At 38.4% G+C, this 21414-nt stretch overlaps 1 long non-coding RNA gene across 1 annotated transcript in view; it reads right to left on the bottom strand.

The window, feature by feature from the left end:
• Positions 1 to 12661: 12661 nt before the first annotated feature.
• LOC131486728 (uncharacterized) overlaps positions 12662 to 21414 on the bottom strand; it is a 502029-nt gene continuing 493276 nt past the window's right edge. Inside the window, exon 5 of the long non-coding RNA XR_009249403.1 lies at positions 12662 to 12774. This is a non-coding gene — a long non-coding RNA (uncharacterized LOC131486728). The remainder of the gene's footprint in view (positions 12775 to 21414) is intronic.

Raw genomic sequence — 21414 nt, 5'->3', positions numbered from 1 at the left:
TCCGTGTCATAGACAGTTAATTCTTTTGATCACCTTCCATTTGTCAGTGCCTCTCATTCTATAAGTTCCTTGATGCACTTCTCCAGACTAAGGCAGAGAGAGAGAGTGAGAGTGAGAAAGAGAGAGAGAAAGGAAGAGAGAGAGAGAGAGAGGAACTGTAGAGATGTTTAAATGAGTTTTGCTTTCACATATTACTAAGATTCGGCATTGTCACTGTCTGTGTTTCTGTACATTTTATTTCTTCCTCTCCAGATTGTTTGACTGCTCCTTTTCTTATCTGAAGCTAAATGTTCTCTGTCATTTGATTTGTCTACCAATACTTCCGAGCTATTCTGTCTCCCTGTTGTTACTTCACAGTCAACATTAGTGTAAGTGAGACAGTTTCCAATCTGCTATCATCTGTGAATATCATTAGTGTGGTGTTATTTACACCCTCTTTTAACTCACTAATGAAGATGCTGGGCAGATTGGACCATACGTCAACTATCTAGAGACAATATGGTGAAAGTTGCCATTGTTCATAATCTTTCATTTTTAGTCCTCGGGCTATATTGCAGCTTGTATCTAAATTTGAGAAGCAAATGTCCTTAAGGCAGGAACAATGTTAAAACATCCGTTATATGCCTGATTCTTTTACTTCCATAAACAAACTGTCATATGTATTCAACAGGATTTTTTATTCATGATCCAATGAGCATTATTTTTGAGATGGTATTAGTGCAATTCGATGAGTGACTTGCTTTATTGCATTAGGTTTGTTTGCACAGCATGTGAATTTCACAGCCATGGCAACCACAAAGGCTACCTTTCACTGTTTGTGCTTCTGCCCATTGGATAAATGGTGGTGTTGTCACATGTCATCGCTCTTTTAAACTCTGTACCTTTGCCATTTCATTTCTTTAACTTCATCTGACCCTTTTTCCTTTTGCACTTAACACATTCTCTTCTACTTGGCTCTCATATCACTTTCCATCCCCCCCAGACAATTATTTGTTCTCTTTGTATTCCAGTTTCCCTGAATTCCAATTATAACTCTATTACCGCACTTGTCATGTAATAGTGTACCTCTTTTTATTTACAAATCTATCATCGCTGTGGGGTATGAACATCTGGAGGGCAGAAATCTTGTCATATTCATCTCTATTCCTTGGTGTTTAGCATAAAGTAGGTACTCAGTAAATGTTTGCTGACTGAATGAGTAAATTAGTGGCTTGTTTATAGGGGCATCAATAGAGACCTTAATTTGAATAAATCAACTTTTTATAAGCAATTTACATCAGAATACCTTCCCTCTGAATTAGTCCTATTTATTAACACTTTGTTAGAAAATGCCAAGTTGTCTTTCCTTTTCTCTGTACATAGCTTTAGTGTTTTTAATTGTTTATAAAAAGAAGAAAAAAACCCTCAACAAATGTAAAAGCAAATAATGCATAGTCGATAACTGGTATTATTTTAATCACAGAGACCCTTAGGTAATAGTAATTTTTTTTTTCTTTTAAGAATGGCATAGAAATGTAAAGATGAGTCTTAGACCATATTTTTTAAAAAGTTCCTTAATATGTTCTGATTTCAATAAAATGTGAGACTGATATCCAGTATAATACAGATTCACAGTATTTCAATCTATAGTTATTGAACTGATAAATATTTGGTGACTTTTGGATAGTGTCTGTCCTATATTTTCCAATAAAAATTTGATTATATGTAGTATGTAGTATTTGTTAATATGAATTAATGGAGTTGAGAAATTATTTTAACCCTGAAGTGAAAGGAAGAATGGTTTTCTTATTGTGTTAATCAACACAAAAGAAGTTTATTTCTACTGTTATGCAATCTACATGCTTTGCTGATTTTAGTTTATAGTTTGGTTTGTTTTAAATTCCAGGTGGGAAAAAATACACATATAGGAAATACAAGATTAGCATTATTCCTCTAATTCAGATGTCATGAGAACTCTCTCAGGTCAGAGATTTAGATAACCTTGGACTGAATCCTCAATTTTAAGGTTCACAATAGAATCTGAATATTTATTACTCATGCCAATTTTACTGAAGAATTGAAGGACTATGAGGCAATAATTAAAAATTAAAGGGCACCTGGGTGGCTCAGTCGGTTAAGTGTCCAACTTCAGCTCAGGTCATGATCTCATGGCTTGTGAGTTCGAGCCCCGTGTCGGGCTCTGTGCCCATAGTGCAGAGCCTGGAGCCTGCTTCAGATTCTGTGTTTCCCTCTCTCTCTCTGCCCCTCCCTTGCTCACTCTCTGTCTCTCAAAAATAAATAAAAACATTTTAAAAAAATTAAAAAATATATCTATTTTATTCCCACATAAGCATACATCTATTCTTTTGTGAAGAAACTTGAACCAATTATGCTGCACATAATTATTAGTTCTCCTTGACCGTTCACTTTTTATTTTAGTAAATATGGTAACGTCTCTGACGTTCTAGATCTCCTTCCTACCACTTTGCAACCAAATTACAAAGAAAGCAAGTTCATAAACTGTTGGATAACAGAAAATATGTCTATCATTCTCTGACTCCAGTTTCTGACACAGGGCTCCTGAAACCCTTGTGACTTCCTCGGTGATAGGAGTGTCTTGTTGTAACAAGGCAACCCTGGGTGTGCTCTTGAATGGCTTCTGGATGGGGACTGGTCTGAGCAAAGACCAAGCCATGGTTAGAAGCCTGTAGTTTTCAGTCCCATTTCAATTCCCTGGGAGTTGTCTAAACATGGAGTTAACGGTCAATCATGCTTACCTGAAGCTTTCATAAAAATCTCCATAGTACAGAGTTCAAAGAGCTTCTAGGTCTGAACACATCGATGTATTGCATACCTCAACTCCAGAGCCAGAAGATCCAGTATTAGGAACCCTCCCAGATCTCATCCTATGTAATGTCTCCATATGGCTGTCCATCTACATCCTTTATCACATCCTTTAATAAACTGGTAAGTGAATGTAAGTGTTTTCCTGACTTCTGTGAGTTCTGTAAGTTGCAACTTAAACCTGGGCAAATTAAACCTCTAATTTGTAGCTATGTCGGATGGAAGTTGTGGGTAACCTGGGGACCTACTGCTTTTCAATGGCACCTGCATGTAGCATGGGGCAGTCTCCTGGGATGCGACCTTACCCTGCGGGATCTGATGCTACCCCAGCTAGACAGAGTCAAAATTGAGTTAAATTGTAGGATACCCATTATCAGAGAATTGCTCAGAAGGGATAAACTCCCACAAATCTGGTGTCATTGTGTGAGAGTAAAGGAGAAACACCACAGGAGGGGGACTGGATTCTTAGAAAACTCATAAACTCGTAAACATAATAGTTGCACGTTACATTTACATATAAACAATTATGAGCCAATAGGCACAAAGATAGTCACGCGACCTGTTTTATAATTTTCACGAGGCCCCAGTTACCTGTTCTTCTATTACTCCAATAACATCTTTCATGAAAAGTGCACCAGAAGCGTATCAACAATTCCCCAAAGGAAGTTTTATGAGCAATCTGGTGGCTATCAGACAGAAAGAAGGGGTTGGGTTAGCAGTCAGACACAAAACTGTTTCTGAGTCAATGTTCAGGTGCCATTCTGAGAGGAAAAGTGTACTGAGGTCCTAGGCTCCTGATGTCCTCTTACTCCAAGGGCAGTTGGAGTTGTGTCCAGAATATTAGTTGTAGTTATTCCTCATAGACTGAATGCCAGTATCTCACCCGTCCCCAACCAAGAAAAAAAAAAAAAAAACAACCAAAACCCAAATATTTCTAATATTAACTGCTTCATTAAAAAACCATGTACTGCTGATCTGAGAAAAATATAGCCATAAAGCCAAACCATGTTCAGTCTCTGCCTCTGGAGTAGGGGGGCCGTTAGCCATACCTGAAGTGTGCGCTCTGAATTAGGGCACTGACCACTCATAGGTTGCAGATTAGAACCAACACACACATAGGCATATCACACTCTGCTCAAAGGCTTTGAAGAAATGACAGACTACCTAAGAACTTCCCAGAAGAAATTCTAGTATCAGGTGCTAATTCTTTCACCATCTTGGTATAGTCGTCTCTGGGGGTGCAATCTGTGTGCCAAATATGGGCCAATCTTAAATAAAAGGAAGACAGGTCTTTCAATGGGTCCAGCAGTGATGGGTGGAACAGTCTTTGTGGGATGTGTAAAATAATTGTCATGCATATTGCACAAATACATGCTAGTTGTGAGATTGCCCTGCATCTAAAAGAAAGAGGAAATGGTGTCATTAAACCAAAGTAGATGCTATTAGCAAATGCAAATAAATGAAGTATCTATTATTTGACTGAAATACTCTTCACTCCCAGATCACAGCAAACAAGTAAGGCTTGACTTCACTCCACCTATTAATTCTATCCTGAATTAACAGATACTGTCTTTGACCCTGTAAAAGGCTCTATGGCCACTGTTTCAAGCTGAAACAGAAGCTCCAAAATATGATTTTAAATTTGTCTTAGTTGCACAGTAACCAAAAAGCAGATTTTGGAGTAAGATGCATATGATCACTTACACTTCTATTTCAGTTTCAGTCCTGAAAAGAAATACAGATTTCTTTTCCTATAGGATTCTAAACAAGTATATTTCAGAACTTTTCAACTGTTTGCCTAATTTTTTCACTGTTTACCCCTATGTTTGTACTGAATAGTCAGAAGCCTAATATAACACTCTGATGGTATTTATAGCAGTGTAAAAACCTTTATGGTACTTGGAAGCCTGGATTCACAAAACCATCTCCACATAAGGCAAATATTTCCTCACCTGTATCTGTATTACTAGGTATTTAGAGATTCAGTGGGTTAAGCTTTTCACACGTAAATCTTAAAGAGGAAGAAAAATCATTCTTTTAGCATAGTTAAAAGTTAAATTCTATATTAAGTACGGACATAAATATGACTAAAATATTAACATTAAATTATCAAAAACAGGGGCACCTGAGTGGCTCAGTCGATTAAGCGTCCGACTTTGGCTCGGGTCATGATCTCATGATTTATGAGTTTGAGGCCCACATCAAGCCCTGTGCTGACAGCTCAGACCCTGGAGCCTGCTTCAGATTCTGTGTCTCCCCCTTTCTCTGCCCCTCCCCTGCTAGTGCTCTGTCTCTCTCTGTCTCTCAATAATAGATAAACGTTAAAAAAAATTTTTTTAAATGATCAAAAACATGCACCATAGGGTTTCTGGTGTTCTAAATGCTACAGAGACCACGAAGAATAAGATAAAATATGTCCTGCTTTCAAGGAGGTAAGCTCTCTAAAGTGGCGGGTGACAGACAATAAACAAGTAAACAAATAGTATAACAATATCATGTCAGATTGTGGTCCAGGTTATAAGGCAAACAGGGTGATATGATAAGAGTGCTGGGAATGGGGAGATGTGGTATGTGCAATTAGGATGTGTGTCTCTGAGGAGGTAAACTTGGAGCTGAAAACAAAGAGTTAGAAGCGATGGGCCATGTTAAAAGCTGGGGAAAGAGCCTTCCCGGCAAATGAGACAGTCAGTGCAAAGACCTTCAAGTGGGGAAAAGGCTAGGTTTTTAATGAACAGAAAGGAAACGAGCTCATCTGGAGTTGATTGAGCGAGGGAAGAGTGATTCAAGACACTTCGGGAGAGGTAGACAAGGACCCGATCACCAAACCTGTCCTTAAACAGTATCAAACTCCTGACTACAAATTTAGTACCCATCCCCTATGAAGCTGATACTGGTAATAATCGTCCACAACATTGAGAGCATATTTCACATTTTGCATTAGGTGAAACCTTTACTTATGTTGTTCTTCTAGCAAACATTCGGTGAGTACTGACTATGTGCTAGACATTGTTCTATCCCAGAAAGGGAGTAATGGGCTAAAGAGAAAGAAGCCTCCATTTGGAGTGTGCCTTTAATTCTCTTTCCTTGCTGACCGTGCTTTGAGCGCCAAAGAGGACAGCCTCTAGGCTTCCCACTCACAGCTCTGTTCTAATTTTGCTCGCAAAGGTCTTATGTAAGTTTCAATAACTCTAGGAATAAATAGTCAACAAAGTTCCCTTTCACTGGGGAAAAAACAATTCTAAAACGAAGTCAAATTTTGACCTTGTAAATAAACAGCTCCTTCCTAATGGACAACAGAGAAGAATCGTGTAATATAAAGCTATTAATTGATCTTATATATGAAATGCTATTGCTTATGACAGCTATTCCCCCAAGGCAGGCTGTCCTCATTCTCTTTCCTTTCTGGGGTGGGGTGGAAGCCATCCACTCATTTCTCGGCACATTTCTCGGTGAATGTTTAATAAGGTGTAGAAGGTCTTGAGAAATGTTTTGGATAAGACTGTCTTTTAAAATAAACCACCAGGGGTGCCTGGGTGGCTCAGCTGGTTGAGTGTCTGACTCTTGTTTTGGCTTAGGTCATGATCTCACGGTTCATGGGATCGAGCCCTGTGTCAGACTCTGCACTGGCAGCACAGAGCCCACTTGGGATTCTCTCTCTTTCTCTCTCTGTCCCTCCTTCTCTCTCTCATGTGGGCTTGCGCTCTCTCTCTCTCTGTCAAAATAAATAATTTTGACAATTTAAAATTTAAAATAAACCAGTGTTTTCTACCTTCTGAATGTTCTGGGGAAAATAGCATAGAATAAATTTATCTATTTATTCATTTATTTATTTTTGAAGTTTATTTATTTAGTTTTGAGAGAGAGAGAACATGCACATGAGTGGGGGAGGGGCAGAGAGAGAGGGAGAGAGAGAATCCCAAACAGGCTGTGCACTGTCAGCGCTGAGCCAGATATGGAGCTCAAACTCCTGAATCGTGATACCACGACCTGAGCCAAAATCAAGAGTTGGACACTTACCTGACAGGGCCATGTGGGTATACTGCAGAGAATAATTTTCAAATGCAGACTTACAATAGTTTCTCCATAACTTCCAAGCCATTTCTATAAAGATGCTTCTTATAGGATTGATTTTTCAAATGCTTACAACATTGTCCCCATCATTATACAGTTCTAAAATTCCATGGGATTGGAAGGAAAGTGACTTCAGGAACGGTGAGTACATGACACTAGTTAACAGTTTCAACATCTACAAACGAGTAAGTGAATAGTGAAGATACGACAGGTCTCACGGGCAGGCACACCAACAGTGTGCTCGGGTATTTATGTAGGAAGTGAAAACCTCACTGAAGTTGTTACTAGGGCATGTTGCTGTGATGGCCCTAAAAGAGTTTAAACAAGGTCTGTTCCCTTTTGTTCTCTGTCCTAGGTAGACCTTGAAACAACCCTGATTTAGAGAAACAATATTAGCAGAATCTTCACATATATGGAACTTGATTTCAAAAAAGTCATCCAGTACGATGCAGCAAATGACTCCGAGGGTCACGTGGAGGAGGCATTTCTTAAGCAACTTTAAGTATGATTTGTAAGTACCATATGTTGCTTTTTAAGTTTCCATTTTATTTCTGTTTGTCCACTCGCTATGCTTATATAAGCAGCACACGAGGTCACAGCGGGTCAAGAGTTTTATAGATGATTTGATTTTTAACCCAGTGACTGTGCAAGCCCAGGAAAATAAACAGAAGGTGAAATAATTGTGAGTTTACTTGTCATTGAGGGTATACTTCAGCAAGCTGATTGGAGATACATCATAAAAGTCTGTATCAGACTCTGAATTTGTGAGTAATGTGTCTCTCATGAAACTGGCCTTCCTCCACATCCACCTGTGTTTTGGAAGCCCCACATGTGCTGCATCATACCTCCATTTCCACACTTATCACTGAATTACAATACAATATCAGGTAATTTTTGAGGGCTTATGTTCCAGTGCTGGGCTAAGTAATACATCACACAATATTATTAAATCCCTAAAACAAACAAACCTGTGGGGTAGATTTTGTTATCTCTACCAAAGGAAACAGTCTCTGAGAAGGGAAGGATCTTATGTGAGGCGACATGCCCAGGGAATTCAGAAAATGGGACTAAACTCCATGTACACCTTATTCCAAAACCCATTACTCCTGTTTATTGCTATATAATAATATTGTATATTATTTTTTTAAGTTTATTTATTTATTTTGAGAGAGAGAAAGAGTGATCAGGGGAGGGGCAGAGAGAGAAGGAGAGAGAGAATCCCAAGCAGGCCCCATGCTGTCACCACAGAGCCCTACGTGGGGCTCGAACTCACCAAAAGAACATGACATGAGCAGAAACCAAGAGTCAGACGCTTAACGGACTAAGCCATTCGGGCACCCCAACTCTGTGTATTAGTATTGGGAACTTTTCATGAGGTCAAGAGGCTTAAATAAACACTGCGAGGTAGCTATAAATTGTTATTCTCATCTTATGAATGAAGAAACTGAGGCACAGCTAGGTTAGAGAGTATTTGGTGTCACCGAGTTCATGAACCATGTATCCTACAGTCCATACCAGAGGGCTGAACACCACAGCTGGCATGCTCTACTTCCCAGGACCACTACCACAGTCGCACTGTTCCAGAAGGCCACATAGGATGCACTGAGGCACAGCAGTGGTTTCCAACAATACTGATGTCTGGCTCCCATCCCTGGACATTCTGATTTCATTGTCACGGGTGCAACCCGGGCTTTGAGATGTGTCTGAGCTCCCCAGTTGATTCTAAAGCGTCACAAGGTTTGGACACCAGTGATAGCAAGATTTTAGCTCAGAGTGTGTCTCATCATAGGAGGATAATAAACATGATCTCTAACACTTAACACTTTCATTGTGATTAATGTTATCATTAGACACCAGTCTGAAGACAAAACAGAAGAACCAAAAAGAATAAGCCAAAAACAACAACAACAACAACAGCAAAGAAAGAAGAACAAATTAAGTGGTCCATGTCCAAAATATTTTTACTGTTAATAAACAATTAAAAATTGCTTTTATAGACGGTAAATTAAAAAATAAAGTAAAATAAAATAAAATAAAATAAAATAAAAGCTTCAACGCGCAAACAAATCAAATAAGACAGACCTGAGACTTTGCTTTTAGTTGAGTTTCCTGGTTTCTCTTACCCTATTTGAGTCACAGACAATCCTCTTTGTTGCTTTCCATTTAGGTGGCCACACAGGATCTTACAGGAATACAACTGCTTTTACTTACACATTTTCCACGAGCCTTTGAAGTTTGCTACAGTGATTACGGATTCATCTATGGCTTTACAAAGAAGGAAATTATATTCAAGGGAGACAGGCAATGCTTCGCAGTTTTCTTTCAGTAATATTTCTAAACTTCCAGCCGGAGGCAGAGATTCAGATTTCTTAAACCTTCAAGGTTTATTTGAACCTCCTGGTTCCATTGTAAAACCCATGTAAAAACTCATGCTTATCATGAATATACACCTAGCGATGTACTGGATGCAATGTCAAGTCAGAAATAGGGCTCCCTTTGTTTCTGTCTATCCTTCAGCTGTGGCTTGCTTTAGGCAAAGGACATGTTGCTGCTAATTTTAGTTTGTCATTAGGTGAGGTTCCTACGGTCAGCTAGCTTTGGTGATGGGGACAGTATGCATTTCTGAGGGAGAATGTTAAGCAGAACAGAGGGATCATTATCACAGTAATCTCTAGTGTTTATCTGTCCTGATTTATAAATATTTTCACATAACCGGTTAACATTTTGTATGTGGTATTTCAAAATCCTATAGATGAAGGAAAATCTTAACAATTTTGCCTCTGAAGAGAGTGGAAATATTAACTAATTTTGTTTTTTTTTCCCCTTTGCTCTATGAGTCTCTATCACAGCAGAGCAATGTATCTAGGCTATAGCTAAAGCTACTAAATTTATAATTTTTCAAATGTCTTAATACTGTTAGAATATATACAACAACCTAAATACAAGTCTATTATCATAATTACCATAATTGACACTTCTGCTCACCAAGAGATATATTATGTTCCCAGAAAGTATTAGACAGAACAAATGTGTAAAGTCCCAGTGTAATTTTGTCATGAACAATGTATGACCTAGAAAGCAGGGTTTCTTCAATTTGGTTACAGTAAATGGATCCAAGCAAATTGGAATATTCAGAGCATGAATGTAATCAATTTGAGCCCAGCTATTCTGGTTTAGGAAAGTCAGCTCAATTATTTCCAGTCATTTAGAGATTTCTTAACAAGAGAGCATTTGGTTTTTTAAACAGCATCACAATAAATGTGTGTGTTATATTACTTGGAAAATATATTTCTCATATCTGATCCTATACACAAATGTATGGAGCAAGACATACAATCCAAGAAAATGTAATTTTCCATGCGCAAAATTAGCACATCAGCAGAAAGGCTAAAGTTATTTTACTCTTGCGTGTTATATACACGGGTCCCCAATGGGGACTTTCTTTAACTGCTATGATTTTCAGCAGCTCTGCCAATTAGTGTCAAATGAAAAAGGGAGTACCTTTCTAGTAGGAGTTCAACTGTAATTTGGCCTATAATGTTCAGACTTACAAATAAGTCTTACTTTTTGGTGTTTCCACCCAGCTCAAGTTATTTTATTTTATTTTTTTTTTTTCAGCTCAAGTTATTTTAAACCATATATTGACTCCCTAGCCACCAGAGGCCTTTTGTTATATACAAGATTCAAAATAAATGAATCAATGGATAAACGATAAATAGATTAGTAGAGTATCGCCACTTTTCCTTATAAAAATAATGCGTTTAACTATAGAGCCTGCTCTTTAATTTGCAAAGTTTGATGTGTATTCATATTACAATCATTTGTCTTTCTACCAAAGAGAGTTTAACAGAACATTCTTCATGAGACCCTAAGAATCATCAAAGGATATTTTAGTCATTACTCTAATACTGATTTGTTAGTTGACCTAGTAAAAGCGTTGTAATTCTTGTTAGAACCTGATTCTGACAATCTTGAAGAGGACCTTCCTTACTGCTTTGTTTTTATACTGTTCCCTGGCTGAAAGCATCTAGGATCAGTGCCTAAGGGCTGGCACTCTGTCTTAAGTTTAGATATAGATATAGATATAGATATAGATATATAGATATGTGTATATATATATATACACATATATATGTATATACACACACATATATATACACACACATATATATGTATATATATACATACATACATATATATATACACATATACATATATATGTCTATATATAAAGACACACACATATATATGTATATATACACACACACATATATGTATATACATATATATATACACATATATATGTGTGTGTGTGTGTGTGTATATATATATGTTTATATATATATATATATATATATATATATATATATATATATATATATATAAACTTGATGTGGGGCTTGAACTCAAGAACCATGAGATCATGACCTGAGCTGAACACAAAAGTCAGATGCTCAAACGACTGAGCCACCCAGGCGGCCCTAAATCTCTTTCAATTCTTAAAAGCCCTCGTTGTTTTCCAAGTTGTTCTAATACTATCTTGTATCAATGCATTAACTCCTTTAGCAGTATGTACCCAGGAAACACCAGTCAGAGAGAGGCATTTCACCGAGTACAGGAAGGAGGGAGATGCTGAATGTGAAGCAGCGATGCTGGATCTAGCACCTGAACCTGTCATTTTGGAGGTCATATAACTGAACAATTTTGGAGTAATCGGGGTAGTCTTGAGACGGTCAGGAAAGGAAGCTGAGGGTCCCAGAGAGAGCCCTGCCATGGCTAGGGCGTGCTTGGCAGGAGACCTAGTTTTGTCTAGGTGTCGAATGGGCTAGAAGCCACTCGGACCCCCAGCTACTTTGGCACAACGGTTGGACTTTGGAATGTTGGCTGAGCACGTAAGTGTGACCCAGAAAGGCTACGAACTGAGAAACCAAGATGGTGTGTTATGCTAATATCTAGGTGAACCACCTCATTTCGATATCGATGCACAAGCATCTACAGAAAGTGTGGGGTCAATTTTCAACAGAGACATCAAATGGCAGTGACTGGCTCACTGAGGCCTCCAGTCAATGCTCACCCCCTATGGCTACGCCCCCAGTTCCCTTCTCTGGCATCCCCACCCACACAGTAAAGACTCCACCGGCCATCAACCCAACTACCTCCTCAGTGCGACCTCTAACTTTCCCCTCCTACCTCCACCGCAGTCACAGGGAACGGCTACAAGCACACAAGGCTTCCATTTTGCTCACAGTGTCAGCTACAATCTCGATCGCACACTCAAAAGGGCACTCCACACTTCCCGACCCTCCTACCATTTCTTTGGTGAGTTTACTTCTCCACTTTGAGAGGCAACTATTTACACCTACGTTTCCTTTGTCGACCCACCAGCAGGGTCTTCCATTTCATTCTTGGGTGATGATGATTATCTCACCCTTCACTGGTCTAACAGACACCGACACGACAAAACACTCCCTCACCATCCATCACCATGACCTGCATGTCTAGGAGGAATGAAGGAGCCCTGCCTCCACCAAGGTCCACTCTTCTCCAGCTCTTGACCTCACTACCTGGTTGCTTCCTGGGCTCGGCTCCTTTCTTTCTGCATTTCAACAACTCCTCATCTACTCAATATTTTATGGTGATGAATAGACACACGTGAAAACCATCCATCTTTTAAAAGCTCCTCATAACCTCATGTTGTGTCTCTGCTACTATCCAATTTCTCTGTCTCTCTTTAAAGCAAAACTTATACTGGGTACTCACGGTCTTGCTTTCCACAGCTCCAGGTGTCACCACTCCACTGAAACTTCTTATCAAGGTTGCCAGTTGTCACTGGTATTGCTTTGCCCACTGTTCACATCCATGTTCTGACCTTCATTAAACCTATAACAGAATTTGAGACAAATGAGTACTTTTTCCTTCTTGAAATATCCTCATGTTGTGGCTATTGTAAAACTGTGGCATTCCAAGATTTCCTTTCTGCGTTTATCACCTCGGTGTGTTTACTGGCTCTGTGTGGTAAACATTGGCCTTACACAGAGAGGTCCAGCCCTTTCCCTGCGCTGCTGGACGTGGTATCTAGACTCTTGGAATGTCCTGCCTCATAAAAGTGTCTTTGTTAAGCAGGGGGCCTTGGCCACTTGGCAGTCTAACCATGTGGTTAATGATGGGGGCTTTGGGGCCTCCTGTGTCTGCTCTACTTCTGGAAAGCCTGGAAACCAAAGGTCACTCAGATGTGCAGTCAACCATGGACCCAATAACAATTTTGGACACCACAGCTCGGGTGAGCTGACCTGGGTGGCAATACTCCATGATACTGTTACTCACAGATTCCAGAAAATAACACCTTCCAATGAGTTCTGTGAGTCATTCTACAGAATTATCAAAACTCAGCCTGTTTTGGGGAACCACTTAGACATGCAATTGATGTTAGAAGTGAAGGAGGTCTTGTGGATTCCATGGGCTCCTTCGCTCCTCTCTGTTGAGTACTGGAGGGCTCAGGGCCTCATTCCTGGTCCCCTTTTGCTAGGTATGCAGGCTGGGTTGATGATTTCAGAGTCCTAGACTTTCAAGCACCATCCAAAATCTGTGTCTCTAGCCCCAAATTTGCCAAGGATTTCAGGATAAATGATAAGCCTCATATGTAACATGCATGCTTTTATGAATGTGAGTTGCTCTAAACCTCTTTTTATTACCTCTCCCCACCCTGTTTCTCATTAATCAGCATAATAGTTAGCTAAGTGCATCCACCCGTTTGCTCAGACTAATACCTAGGAATTATTCTTGATTCATTTCTTCCCTTTGCTCACTCTTCAGAGCCCATTAGCAAGTGCTAACATCCAGCTCATATGCAAAGGGATGACCACCCTGCTTGTGAAAACACTGTACTACTTCTGGATTGGTTGATAAACACCCACTGCTCTAAACAAGACCCCCTTTTTTTGCCCTCTACAATTTGACCCAGTCTTCTGGCCTCCTATATAATTACCTCCCCAACTTTCCACAACCCAGCACCTAAAGGGTTAATGACTGCAAGAGCCCCCCCCCCCCACCTCCTAAACCCCCAGGACCTGACCTTGTTCTAGCTCTTTGACCAGCTACAGTTATGGTTGCTTGGTGTTTGTTCCAGCTGTGTTTCAGAATGGTTTTCTCTTGAGCAGTTCCCATGGCATCTTTTGGGACAACTCAGACTTGATTATGCCACTCTCGCACCTGCTGGTCTGCTGCATCTCCCACCAAATCATCATGCTTCCCTGAGAAGGCCCTCTTTTCCAACACATCCTTGGCCGAAGTGGCCAAGTCGGGAGACAGGAGGTCAGGAGACAGAGTGCCTGATAGCCACAATGGCACCTTAGCATGTACATGCCTAATGGCCATCTGGCACCCTGGGATTATGATCGCATGCTTCAGGGCGTTGGTCTTGGAACCATTCTCGTGTACATGGCTTATTATTTGAATTAAAGCCTTCCTGGGACTTTTTTTCTCTATAAAGTACCCAGGAGAAACCTGTAGAGTAGGTAGGGTAGTCCTAAAGGCAGTGAGTAGCAGGGGACCACAGGCTCTCGTGGGCACTGGTGGTCTACACAAAGTTAGTAGGTGTGGCCCTCTGTCTCTATGGATTTGCCTTTGCTGGACCATTTTTATCACCGGAATAATACAGCATATGATCTTCTGTGTTTGGCTCCTCTCATATTTTCAAGGTTCGTTAGTATTTTAGCACGTATCAGAACTTCTTTTTATGATTGAATCATATTCTATTGTAGGAATATGCCCATTTAAAACAATCCTTTCATCAGTTGGTGGATATTTGGGTTGTTCTAACTTTTTGGCTAATATGTAAAATGCTGCTCTGACGTTTGGTTGCACATGTTTGCTGGAACTATGTTTTTCAATTCTCTTCGTTTTGTAGATTCTCTTAGTTTGGCAGGAAGGCTTGAAACCAAGAAGTGTAAAGCCCATAACTTTGTTGTTTTTCAAAAATGTTTTCACTGTTGTGAATCCTTTGTATTCTTGTGTGAATGTCAGGGTCAGATTACCGTTCTGCAAAAAAGGCAGGGAGTTTTCACGGGGATAAGGTTTAAACTGTAGATGAATTTGAATATCATGTCTATTTTAAAAAATATTTAGACTTCTAATCCATGAACACACGATGTCTTTCCATTTATCTAGGTTTTTCGTTTCTCTCATTTCTTTCAAAGGTTGCTGTCATTTCCATTGTACAGGTTTTTCATTCCTTCTATTAAATTCATTCTGCACTATTTTATTCTTCTTTTTTATACTATTGCAAATTGAATTGTTTTCTTTGTTTTTTTTTCTTTACATTATTCATTGCAAGTGTTTAGAAAAATAACTGGTTTTGTAGATCAACTGTCTTTCTGCAGCCAAACTGAATTTGTGCATTAGGTCTATCAAGGTGTGTGTGTGTGTGTGTGTGTGTGTGTGTGTGTGTGTGTGAATTCCTTAAGGTTTTAAATTCAAGACAAGGGCATTTGGAAATAGTTATGGTTTTATTTCCTCTTTTCAACATAGAAAAGACAATTTTTTTTTGCCTAAGTACCTTAGTAAAACCCTCCAGTGCAGTGTTGAAGAGAAATACTGTCTTGTTTTATTCTTGATCTCAGAAAAAAAAAACTCTTTTGTCTTTTGCTGGGTTTTGTCAATTAACTTTTCTGTGCTTATTAAGATGATCATGTGGGTTTTGTATTTTATTTTATTAATGATGAATGTTGATTGATTTTCATATACTGAACCAATCCTGTGATGCTGTTGTAGTTTTCTTTTCATGGGATGTCTTTGCTTGGTTTTGGAATTAAAATAATATTAGCCTCCTAGAATGAGTTGTGAAGGGATCCATTTTCCTCTGTTTTTGAAAGAGTTGGTGAAAAGTTGTCCTTAGTTCTTTGAACATTTGGCTGAATTCACCAGTGAAGCTACCTGATGTGGGGATTTTCTTTGTGGGAGTTGCAATTTTATGATTGCTAATCCAGTCTCTTTACTTGTTGTATATCCATGCACATTTTCTCTTTCTTCTGGATTCTGATTCATTAGAGTGTGTCTTTTTAGGAATTTATTTCATTTAGGTTATCTAACTTGTTGGCATACAACTGGTCATAGTATTTTCTTACAATCCCTTTTTATTTAAGACCTACAGTTTTTCCTCCTCTTTCATTTTACTAATTTGTCTTTATTTTATCCCCACTTGTCTTGTTAAAAGTTGGCCAATGTTGCCAATGTTTTGATAGAACAAACTTTTGGTTTTGTTCGTTTCCCCTATTTTTCTAGTGTCTGTTTCATTTATTTCTGGTCTAATCTTTATTATTTTCTTCCTTCTGCTTGGTATGGGTTTAATTTGCTGTTCTTTTTCTAGCTCTTAAGGCCAAATGTTCTGTTATTGATTTGAGATTGTTTTTTTTTTCTGTTTTAATACAGGCATTCACAGCTATGCATTTCCTCCTAAGCATTGCAGTCCATCAATTTTGTTATGTTGTGTTTTTGTTTTCACTCATATCAGAGTGCGTTCTCTTTCTTGGCTAAATAGGTTTTTATTTAAATTCTAGTTAGTTAACATATAGCATAATATTAGTTTTAGGAGCAGAATTGAGTGATTCATCACTTACATATAACACCCAGGGCTCATCCCAACGAGTGCCCTCCTTTGTTCCCATCACTCATCTAGTCCATCTCCCACCCACCTCCCCTCCGGCAACCCTCAGCTTGTTCTCTATAATTAAGAGGGTTTTATAGCTTGCCTCTCTCTCTCACTCTCTCTCTTTCATATCACAGTCCTTTCTAATTCTTCTTTCTTCTGTGACTCATTGGCTATTTAAGAGTGTGTTGTTAATTTCCACATATTTTGGAGTTAGTCAAATTTCCTTCTGTTATGGATTTATAATTTCATCTTATTCTGGATGGAGAACACACTTTGCATGATTTCAATATTTTCACATTTGTTGAGAGCTGTTTTATAGCCTGACATATGATCGACCTCAGAGGATGTCCCTGTGCACTTGAGAAGATGTGCATTCTGCTCTTAGGGGGTCCTTCAATGGCTGCAACAAAATCTCTAGAATAAAAACCCAAACACTACTCCATGGTCTATTAGGTTCTACATGTTCTGCACTCTGCTTACATCTCTGCCTTATTATATAAATTCTTTCCCTTTCCTGCTAGTGTCCCCTGAGTTTAGCCTCATTTCTGTTTCTTCAATACCCCCAAATTCCCATCTCCACCTCTTTACACATGCTGTTCCCTCCAGCTAGAACATCAAAACATAAACCAATGAACAATATTCCATGTGCTATGCATTTCGATAATAGTTTCACATATTTTGTCTAAACAATGTTTTATAGTCCTGGTTTTACATATGGGAAAACTGAGGCCCAAAGAGGCTACTGTACTCATCCAAAGCATATAGATAACAACATTCTGGAAAACACTGCAGAATTAACTATTTTTGTTGTAAACTGCCTAATGTCTCTTATCTACTATATCACACAGCCACCATTCAAACCTCATGTGTCTGATTCCAGAGTCCAGACATTTTGCCTCTGCGCTATTTTGCAACATGAGAATGACTGTCAAAGGAAATGATACATGCAATTCATACTTGTGCAATTTAAACCTTCAACATTCTAAACTGCATGTTGCTATAATGGGCAGAGTGATGGGGAGGGGTAGGTTGTGAGAGAGAGAGATATTCTTATTCTACATCTCAACTTCTGTTTTAAACATCATTTGTCCCTTAGATTTTATGCTAGCACCAAATTTATACACACACACATATAGTTAATAACTATATATAACGTAATTATAATACATACATTATATATTACTTACATATAAGTATATAATGTAAATAAATAAATATATACACACATAAAATATGCTTTTCTCTGATAAACACTTTGTACACTATTCTCATTGTCTCAAATGCCATTGTCAAAATGGAGGAAATCTGTGCTTATTCTGTTTTTTTAGAAGTATATTTTATCATGGTAATAACACTTAACAGGAGATCTACCTCACTGAGAAATTTTAAGTGTATGCTACTGTTAATGATAGCAACAATGTTGTACAACAAATTTCTAGAAATTATTCACCTTGCAGCCCCTGGCAACAAGCATTCTACTCTGATTCTATTAGATTACTTTAGATGCCTCATGTAAGTGGGATCATGCAATATATGTCCTTCTGTTGTTTCCTTATTTTACTTAGCACGATGTCCTCAAGGCTCCCATGATTTTACATATTGCAAAATTCCCTTCTTTCTTTTTTTTTCTTTAAAAAAAAAAACTCCTGCAGAGCTCAGGCCCCCTAAATTAGCTTGTTTTATTTTTATTCTTTCTCTGTTTCATTAAGACATAATTGACATATAGCACTTTTTAGGTTTAAGTTGCACAGCATAATGTCTTGTCACTTATATTGTGAAATGATTATCGCAATGGTTGGTTAACAACCATCATCTCATATAGATAAAAAGCAGAAAAATAATAATAATCTGTTTTTCCTTGTGATGAGAACTGTTAGGACCTATTCACTTGACAACTTTCAAATATACCATATGGCAGCGTTAACCATGACCTTCATGCCAGACGTTGTATCCCCAGTACCTACTTATCTTTTAACTGGAAGTTTGTACCTTGGACATCCTTCATGCAACTTCCCTCTCCCCGGATCTCAGCCTCTGGTAACCACAAATCTGATCCTTTTTCTGAGTTTCTTCTTTAATTTTTTAGATGTCACGTGTGAGGAAAATCTTAAAATATTTGTCTCTCTCCAATGTATTTCAATTAGCATCATGCCCTCAAGACCCATCCATGTTGTTGCAGTTCTTTACAGCTCCAAGGCACTAAATGTTAGCCCTCTTTGATCTATGTTTGTTATAAACACGTATGTGCATAAACATATTTATACACTTCTGTTATTATGAAAATTTACATGTAAGTATCCCTGCTAGTCTACATACTTTACTTATTTCTCAACAGCAAGAAAATAATTTCCTTTTCACTTAAAAACCCTAGTTCTTCTTTCATTGCATGCACACAATAAAAATAAAATGCTCAAATTTAAAACATGAATTACCGCTTCGTCACCAGTTATGCACGATGTGGCAAATGACAGATTTCATGCTTGCCAAAAAAAGATCGTTTTAGAAGAAGCGGTTTCAAATCTTTTTGTACCTCAGGTGTCTGGGATAAGCTGAGGAAAGATCTGAAACAACTTCCATGAAAAATGCACATTCATTCATTGATGTGTGGATACAACACATATACGTGCATTCATATACTGTATATGAAGATGTATACAATGTGTAGATACATATGATACATATATACATGTACTATACAACATACACATATACATATGCATATATGCATATAATATGTGCATAATGTACATATATTAATAACATATATGTATATATCTAATCTCATCTTTTACGGTTTTATGGTTTCACAAACACTTTTTTTTTTTTTTTTTTTAATTTATTTTTGGGACAGAGAGAGACAGAGCATGAACGGGGGAGGGGCAGAGAGAGAGGGAGACACAGAATCGGAAACAGGCTCCAGGCTCCGAGCCATCAGCCCAGAGCCTGACGCGGGGCTCGAACTCACGGACCGCGAGATCGTGACCTGGCTGAAGTCGGACGCTTAACCGACTGCGCCACCCAGGCGCCCCTCACAAACACTTTTAAGCTAATTTATGGGCACTCCTCAGTTCCTTTCAACCATATGTTAAGAAATCTAATCTGACCACCATCTTTTCTTTTCTGTGGAACATTGCATTCTGGCAACTGGATTAAGGCTTGTGAACTACACTTTCCAAAACACCCTTCACTGCACGCTTGCGAGTGACACTAAAGGCAGTAATGGCAGGCCACTGCAGCCGATACAGTGATGGCCAGAGGCAGCCTGTCCCATCCAACCCGCACTTACTTCACTGTTTTTCTGCCCCCAGCTGGTCTGCCCCCAAATTGGCCCTACTGACCAACAGGACACAAGGCCCCCCAGACGTGTCCTCGACACCGAGACGTGGCACTGAGACAACTTCCCCTAGGTTTGGCCACGTTGATGACTCCACTTGGTAGGTTTCTCACATTCACCTGTGTGATCCATTTGAGCACCTGCGGAGGAGTGACTTAGTGACTTTTTCTCGGACCCTCCGACTCGCTCTTTCAGTTGTTCCTTTCCTTGAATAAACCACCAACTCCCACAATACTCAGTGTTCCACTTCTCCAAGTAAATCCTGACAGAGACGGTCCCCATAATATTACTATTTCCTCTTTTATTTATAATGGGCTTTGTGTGGTGAAGCCTTGAAGAGATTCGATGCAAAAATATACTTAGGCTTCTCTTAGAGAAAGCAATTCTGCAAAGCTGAAAACGGGATACAGAAGGCAGGGTGGGAGGAAAGAAAATAGGCATTTTTTTCCTCCCCAAATCAAAATTTATGGCAGCCTTTAACTGAGGAAACGTTTTTGCAGTATCTTTTTCTTCTCTTCCAGGTGAATGTTACACGTACTCTGAAGGCTATTTCAAATGTCACCACTTTTAATGTTTGGAATGACTTCAGTTTGCAAACAGACACATCACAGGTATTAGTACTGAGTTCATCCTGACCTCACTGTAGTCACTGTATTATTTAATCGTAAGTAAAAAACAAAGAACATAGAATCAAATATAGCTATATTTACTGGCAAAATTACAATGAACATGAGGGTCTTACGTAAACGCACTGTAAAAATTGGCCTCATAATAATACCTCATGTTTCAATAGCTTGTAATAGCAAGAGTCCATTCCTTAAAATGAGTAGACTTTTTCTAAATGAACCATTTAATTGCATTAGCAAGGACTAAAATTTGCTATTTTTCACATGAAATCAGGTCCATTTTTACTCTTTTCAATTTGTCTGTTAATGAACTTGGAAAGCATTTTCCTTTTAGCAATTTGCTTCTAAAATCCTGTTCTGTCTTGACTTTTGTGCTCTGTTGACCTACCTCTAATCTTAGGTTTTCCTGTATTTATCATTCCTTGTTTCAAAGAGGCTCTCATCATAGCCTTTGAACAGAAGCTTGCAACAATGGAATAAGCTAATTGAAAAAAGAATTTGTTTTTTTACTTGTCATATGAAAAAAGTTGGTCATTAATGTTAACAATGCAAGTGTATTATTTATAATGTAATTAAAAATAGCACATTAGTTGAAAATAGTACTATTCCCAAAGAAACCTTTTCTAATGAAATCTAGGATATAATGACAATAAAATGGAATTATAGACATGAAGCTTTTCAAACTTTTTCAAATAATTCCTTAAAAAAATGAATTCTCATCTCATAGACATGATTTTCCTCGAGCTGTTTTAATTTTTGTTCCCAAATTATCTAACTCAACTCTACATTTTTTACATTAATAGACAATTTCATGGAAAAAAATCATTCTTCTTATTATTCAGAAAATTTGAACCCTATTCTGATTACTTCATATAAGGCAAGACTAGAGTATATTTCCAAACTAAAATGACCCA

This window comes from Neofelis nebulosa, chromosome 10, assembly GCF_028018385.1.
Source record: "Neofelis nebulosa isolate mNeoNeb1 chromosome 10, mNeoNeb1.pri, whole genome shotgun sequence".
NCBI classification, from domain to species: Eukaryota; Metazoa; Chordata; class Mammalia; order Carnivora; family Felidae; genus Neofelis; species Neofelis nebulosa.
The sequence above is the reverse complement of the archived record's forward strand: the minus strand, read 5'-3'. Positions and strand labels throughout refer to the sequence as shown.